Below are 7,955 nucleotides of genomic sequence, written 5' to 3' on the forward strand. Positions count from 1 at the left end.
AGAAGAAGAAGAAGGAGAAGAATTATTAATGTAGTACGTCAACTACACTCAAATTAAAAAATTAGGTGCGCCTGGGTGGCTCAGTGGGTTAAAGGCTCTGCCTTCGGCTCGGGTCATGATCCCAGGGTTCTGGGATCAAGCCCCCAAACGCGCTCTCTGCTTAGTACGGAGCCTGCTTCCTCCTCTCTCTCTGCCTGACTCTCTGCCTACGTGTGATCTCTGTCTGCCAAATAAATAAATAAATAATCTTAAAAAAAATTTTTTTAAAAGAGAGACACCAGAGCGCCTACTTTCCCTTTCTACCACATAAGGACACAGCAAGAGAGTAACCATCTACAAACCAGTAAACGACCATGCTGGCAGCTGTCTCAGCCTCCAGTCTCCAGAAGTGTGAGAAAATAAATTTCTGGGTTTTGTTGTTGTTGTTGTTGTTGTTATTGTTTTTAAGAGTTTATTTAGTTGATAGAGGGAGAGTGTGTGTGAGACAGCACAAGGGTGGGGTGAGAGGCTGAGCAGGGAGCCCATTACAGGACTCAGTTCCATGATTCTGGGATCACGACCTGAGCTGAACAGGTCATGATCTGAACAGGTCTGATTTGTTAAGCAGACACTTAACAGACTGAGCCACCCAGGTGCTCCAAATTTCTATTGTTTAAGCCAAAAAGAAAAATCTATTCAATTGTACAACCGATTGGAATCAGGGAGCCCAGTTCACCACCCATTTCCAGCATTTATTATAGTGCTTAATAGTACATACTTCATATTTGCTTAATGAGTGAATAATATTCATTATAGTTTACTTTAGAACATTTCTAAGATGTATAAATTTAAAGGAAACAATCTGATAATAAATACTAATATATGTATGTCATCTCTGTAAGCAGAGGGTTCGTATACCATACCAATGGCTTTATTTAACATACTTTCTTGATGTTACCACCTAGTCTAGATTCTATTGCATGACATCAGAATTACTGCCACAGTGAGTCTTCTTCCCTGGAGTCACTCCTTTAGAGCACAGTCTGCATGGTTTTTTTCATATTACAGCCTTTTAAAATATGATTTCATCAACACATTTGTAATGATCAAAATCCTTAAATTGCTCTCTGGTTTCTTCTATATTAGGTATAAACTTCTTTACGGACTTCTTATACATTTAATTACAAACAATGTTTTTGTCTTTATAATTCCCTAGCATATCTTGCATTTCAACCAGAATCGTCTGATCACTATTCTGGGAACACACACACACAAAGACCTTCCTTTGATTTGGCCTTTCCCCTTTGCACCTTCACTTTGCCACATTCTTTTTGTTCTTCAAAGTTTGGCTCAGATTTCATCTTTTTGAAGACAATTTGACTGATTCTGATATTAAACTATATTTTGTTTCATGTTATTCTTTTCTACTGACCTAACGGCAACCTTCCACAAGACAGAATCTGTAGGTACTCCAGATTGAAATTTTTCAATATGCTGGTCCTGGGTCTCATTCAACGTTTGTTAATGATTTATAATAAAACAACTGAATGGAATAGAGAAGAAAGCAAAGACAAAAATCAAAATGTTTTACTATATAAACCTCAGGTTTTTTTTTTTTTTTCCTGAAACTTTTCTTTTTGTTGAATTGTGTGCGTGAATGCCTGTTCACAGTACAAATGCATTTCTAAACAGTGGATCTTAGTTCAAAAAGTTTGAAAGCTACTATTTTATAGAACCAAACACAGCATTTATCACATTATAAAAATCCAGTAAGTGGGGCGCCTGGGTGGTTCTGTGGGTTAAAAATCCAGTAAGCGCCTGCCATTTGATTTGTTGATAGGACTCTGAATTAATATATACAATCAATGGTAGGAAAGTAAGTCTGGTAGTGTACAAAATAATAATATTGGTGCTAAAGCAGTATATGAAAATATGATTTATTTAATCACTTAACAATGGCAAAGGAGGATTTAGTTTACAAATATAATATGACTCACTTGGTATTACTTAAACTTCCCATTATTCTGGTTTTTAAATTTAATCTCTTCTCTAATGAAAAATCAACTTCGGGTTGTGTATTTGACAAGCACCAGAAGACTAATGGGCTTGTGTTATTTTTTTTTAAGCACTGGGTAAGAAACGGATTTAAAAGTTGACCTAATATGTTTTAGTTTAATGAGTTTCAGACTTCAGAGCTTTATTTCAGTTCACCATAAACACCTGAATTCTCAATCTAATACTTCTCTCCATGGGATTGTCTATAATCTACGAAGAGGAATAAAGGTTTTGAGCTTTCAGAATTGGTATAGAAAAGTGCCTAATTTCAGAACTAAGTCAGTAGTGCAGGCTGCATTACATGGAATCAGTTTGTAATGAGATCTATATCAAGGACATATTCCATTGGCTTATGCTTCAGCACTGACCTCTGAAGGAAGCAGAAAAGATGGCAAGAGGATAAAGGCAGGTCTTCATTAACTAATATTTGATGGTATATGGTAAACTATGGAGCAGTAACAGAGTCAATGGCAAAGCTCTCTGAAACACCACAAGTAAATGAACTATGACGGCAAAATCCTGTCATATTTTTCTGTCCAGTCTTTTTCAGCAGTTTTTAAGTGATATTATTTACTGATCATCTTTCTGCCTAACGTCAAAGGTTTGTTTTGTTTCTATTTGTGTGTGTGTGTGAGTGTGTGTGTGTGTGTGTGTGTGTGTGTGTTTTAAGAGAGAAAAAAGAGGGCTTTTGGTTGGTTTTCTTTTCTTTTGCTTTGCAAAGTGAAAAAAGAAGTCAAGGCAACACTGAGCTAACGCAAAGCTTGCGAATACAGCAGACGTGCATTTTTTGAGAGCAATAATAACGTGTAAAATAATGATGCTATTAAAGTCTAGCAAGTCAGGGCAAAGAGGAGGTGAGAGCGAGCAGGAGTAGAGGGGGCATCCCCAACCAGCATGAGGGCCATAGATAACCAGGCATGACCAAACACAGGGAGGAAAAAATGTACATGAATCACAGATCATATTTCACTTGGGAATTTGAGAGTCATAAAGCCTTTGCATTTTAAAGCTGGAAGGGACTTAGTTCAACACTCTCATTTCACAGAAGAGGAAATTGAATCATGTTCTGCTAAGCTATACAGTATGTATTCCGTGTTTGTAAAAATTGCAAGCAGCTTTTCAGAACCAGCACTACACACTAGATAAAATATATATTTGTCTCCCTCCCCCACATCCCTTTCCACTGTTTCCCTGCAAATTCTCTTTATCCTTCTTCCCCTTTTACTTGCTATTACTATTTCTTTTTATTTTATTTATTAAAACCCTAAGTGTCTTCAGATTTTCATGTGGAGCTTTAGGCATGGGAAATAGGTGAACCTCGTCTCTAGGAAGTTCATGATCTGATGGGTGAGAAAGATGTTACAGAAGACAGTAAAACTGCAGGAATGTAAGTTAAATAAAGGGGGATTAATGTGTGATTCTGTAATTTTCCATTAAAATGACAACTCAGCTATTCTCTAGATATATGGAGAATGTGATGATTAAGCTGAATTTTAAGGCATTAATAAGAGTTAGATTTTTGTTTATATTAGCATTATATAAGCAGAGAGGGGGAAGAAGAGAGACTGTTACGTAGCTAATGGTTTAGCTATAATACTCTGGGTAAAGTCCATCTTATTAAAGAGACTTGTTTTTCTACCTATATTTACTCCCTAGGGTGATCCTGTCTTGCCTCATGATTTTAAATACCATCTATTTTTTTCACAATGGGTTTGCATACACAGGTGTTATGCAAACCACCACTAAACTTAAACCAAAAGGGGAAAGAAAAAGGCTCATATCAACATTGTTTTCATTGAACACATAGATTTGGGCAAATCTACCACTACTGGTCATCTGATCTACCAAAGTGGTGGGATCGACAAAAGAACTAATAGAAAAATTTGAGAAGGAGGTTGCTGAGATGGGAAGGGGCTCCTTCAAGTGTGACTGGGTCTTGGATAAACTGAAAGCTGAACATGAATGAGGTATCACTGTTGATATTTCCCTGAGGAAATTCGAGACCGAGGAATGTTATATGACCATCATTGATCCTCCAGGACACAGAGACTGTATCAAAAACATGATTATAGGCACATCTCAGGCTGACCATGCTGTCCTGACTATTGCTGCCAGTGTTGATGAATTTGAAGCAGGTACCTCCAAGAATGGGCAGACCTTTGAGCATGCCCTTCTAGCTTACACACTGGGTGTGAAAACAACTAATTGCCAGTGTCAACAAAATGGATTTCACGGAACACCCTATAGCCAGAAGAGACACAAAGAAATTGTTAAGGAAATCAACACCTACATTAAGAAAATTGGCTACAACACTGACACAGTAGCATCTGTGCCAATTTTTGGTTGGAATGGTGACAACGTGCTAGAGCCAAGTGTTAACATGTCTTGATTCAAGGGATGGAAAGTCACCCATATGGATAGCAATGCCAGTGGCACGATATGCTTCAAGCTCTGGATTGCATTCTGCCACCAGCTTGTCCAACTGAGAAGCCCTTGCTTCTGCCTCTCCAGGACATCTACAAAATTGGTGGTATTGATACTGTCCCTGTGGCCCAAGTGGAGACTGGTATTCTTAAACCTGGCATGGTGGTCTCCTTTGCTTCAGTCAGTGTCTCAACTGAAGAAAAATCTGTTGAAATGCACCATGAAGTTTTGAGTGAGACATTTGCTGGGGACAATGTAGACTTCAGTGACAAGAACATATGTGTCAGAGATGTTCGTCCAGGCAATATGGCTGGTGACAGCAAAAATGACCCACCAATGGAAGCAGCTGGCTTCAAAGCTCACATGATTTTCCTGAACTATCTTGGCCAAATCAGTGCTGGGTATGCACCTGTGCTGGATTGTCGCCTGGCTCATGTTGCTTGCAAGTTTTCTGAAGTGAAGAAGACTGATGATCGTTTTGGAGAAAAGCTGGAAGACGGCCCCAAGTTCTTAAAATCTGATGATGCTACTACTGTTGATATGGTGTGTTGAGAACTTCTCTAATTGTCCTCCTCTGGCCTGTTTTCTGTAATATGAGACAGACAGTTGCTGTGGGTGTCATTACAGCAGTGGACAAGAAGAGAGCTGGAGGTGGCGAGGTCACCAAGTCTGCTCAGAAAGCTCAGATAGCTAAATGAATATTATTCCTAATACCCGCCCCCCCAGTGTTAATCAGTGGTGGAAGAATGGTCTCAGAACTGTTTGTATCAATTGGCCATTTAAGTTTAATAGTAAAAGACTGGTTAAAAGTAACAATGCATCATAAAACCTTCAGAAGAAAAAGAGAATGTTTTGTGGACCATTTGTTGTGTGTGTGTGTGTGTGTGTGGCAGTTTTAAGTTATTAGCTTTTAAAATGAGTAGTTTTTAATGGAAATGACCAAAAAAAGCTCACAGCATTTTGAGACCCATTAAAATAAAACTTTATTGAGAAAAAAATAATAAAATAAATGAATAAATAAATAAATGCCATCTACTTGCTGATGACATCCCAATCTATATTTTAGCCTATACTCCAGACTTGTGTATATCCTACTGCTTACTCAATATCTCTATTCAGACGTCCAACAGAATTTTTAATATAAATTATCTAAAAATAAAATCTGTGATTCCCCTTCAAACACTTAATTATGCAAATTCCCCCACCTAATTGCTGACGTAAAAATCTTGAGGTCAGCTTACCTTCCTTTTTCCTTCAACGCAGGTATTCTAACTATATCTTCTCAAAGAATCTCACTTGATTTTTATTATCACTGATGTTACTACTATAGTCCAAGCCTTGTGGATATTTTATGGTTTCTTAATAGGTTTCTCTGTGGACTGCCTGGGTGGTTCAGGGGGTTAAGCTTCTGCCTTCAGCTCAGGTCATGATCTCAGGGTCCTGGGATCAAGTCCCCCATCGGGCTGTCTGCTAGGTAGGGAGCCTGCTTCCTCCTCTCTCTCTCTCTCTATATGTGATCTCTCTCTGTCAAATAAATAAAAATCTTTAAAAAAAAAATAGGTTTCTCTGTGCAACTCTCCTTCTTTCCAATCTTTTCTCATTATAGCATCCAGATGGATCCCGTTTAAAAATGGGTTTCCATGTCATTCCATCCATGTCATTCCTTTGCTTTGAAAGCTTCTCATATCACCTAAAGTGAAAGCCACAGTTCTTACTGCAACCACATGGCCCTCTGTGATCTGGCCATTTGTTATTTCTGAACTCTAATCACCAACTTCTCACCTCTTTCTCACTCATTCTCTAGTGAAGTACAAAAAATATGGCCCTCTAGTCAAGTGCAAAGATCCTGTGGCCTGAGTGTGCCTGCTGTGTCTGAGACAAAGTGACAGCCATATGACTAGAGGTGACTTTGCCTCAGACATAGCAGGCTCACTCATGTCACAGAATCTTTGCACTTGCTAATCTCTTTCCTAAGAATCTTGTGCTCCAGATATCCACAAAGCTCCCTCTTTTGCTTCCTTCAAGCCACAACTCAAATGTCACATTCTCCTGAGATTTCACTATCTATCTTACCTAAAACATATTATACATTTGTATCTTAGTTTTGCTTTTCAGGTTTTGTCTTTGGTTTTGGTTTTGATTTTGTTTTTTGTTTTGTTGTTGTTGTTGTTGATGTGTTGTTACCATGCACTAGAGTATAAGATCTACAGAGACAGTGTCCTTACCATTAATAATTGGTTCTCACAAGGTGGTATAAACCAGCTCCAACCCGCATCTCCTCATGGATATTTGTAATATGAATGGGAAAAAACTTCTCCTGTCCAAAGGCACTTTCTCATCATTGGAAATTCCATTATTAGAAGTGCCTTAGGATAAACATAAGCTTTCCATCTCTCTCTCTAAATGCTGACCTCTTGGGAAAAGAAGCACATCAAGTTAAATGAATTATTAATACATTAGCATAAGATTATTAATTGCATATTTTGCTTCCCTGTTAACTTTCTTTTAGAATCACTAAAAAGTGGGGTTTTGCAGGTGAGGAAAAGACAAGGGTAAACCTGAATAATGTAACAATACCTGGGTGAAAGAGACTGAACTGCTACAGGAATAAGGAAGGAATATAGTAATGGATAAAGAAAGCATGGTTGACAGTCTGTGTATGGCCATTTGACCTTTTGAGTCTACGAAAACCAGAACAATAGGACAGCCAGGGAATGAAGTGATGAAGAACTTGCTTAGTTCTCAAGGTAAAAATACCAATTTAAATACAGGCTTTCAACTCATGAAGTTTAAGCTGAATATCCATAAACTGTAATCAGATTTACCTTATAGGTTTTGTACCAAAAATATATTAAAAATCCAAATTAAATAACATTTTTAAACATCTAGCATCATATGTGGCCAACAGTAACCAACTAGTACCAGCTTTCATGAATTTAGCTATTCATTAATGATTTTTATTGATACATTTGCATTACCATCATTGGAGATTCCATACAGTTTATATTTTTAAACAAAAGTAAAATGGATGTTCCACAATATGGCAGTTTGGTATTACATTATTGGTAAAGGAATTCCCCTTCCATAAAATTCCTAACATTGGCTTAAAATAATTAAGTAATGTCTTACACAAATGTAGATATGTGTTCTCAGAAGAGGGAGGGTGTTATATTTTTCTTGGACTCTCTGAAAATAGATGCCAGAAAAAGTCAGAGTGTGATGGATACAAATAATTTCATTTCCATTTAGTAAATACATCACCCTTAGTCTAAAATGGCATACAAAACAGATGGACAAAGTCTACTGCAGACGACAGATACCATTCCAGAAATGTTTAAATGGGCATGTAGATGTCTATTTCTCTTATATTCTTTTTCATTCTAGCAATTAACCATAGCAATAAAAGTGAAACTCTTACAGGGTGCATCAGTGGCTCAGTTGGTTAGGCATCTGACCCTTGGTTTCAGCTCAGGTCACTTTCTGATGGTTAATGGGAT

General features: G+C 37.6%; 1 pseudogene; it reads left to right on the forward strand.

The window, feature by feature from the left end:
• Positions 1-4,473: 4,473 nt before the first annotated feature.
• On the forward strand, positions 4,474-5,156 carry LOC131813610 (putative elongation factor 1-alpha-like 3; annotated as a pseudogene).
• Positions 5,157-7,955: the final 2,799 nt, after the last annotated feature.

Source organism: Mustela lutreola, chromosome 13 (genome assembly GCF_030435805.1).
Source record: "Mustela lutreola isolate mMusLut2 chromosome 13, mMusLut2.pri, whole genome shotgun sequence".
Classification (NCBI taxonomy): domain Eukaryota; kingdom Metazoa; phylum Chordata; class Mammalia; order Carnivora; family Mustelidae; genus Mustela; species Mustela lutreola.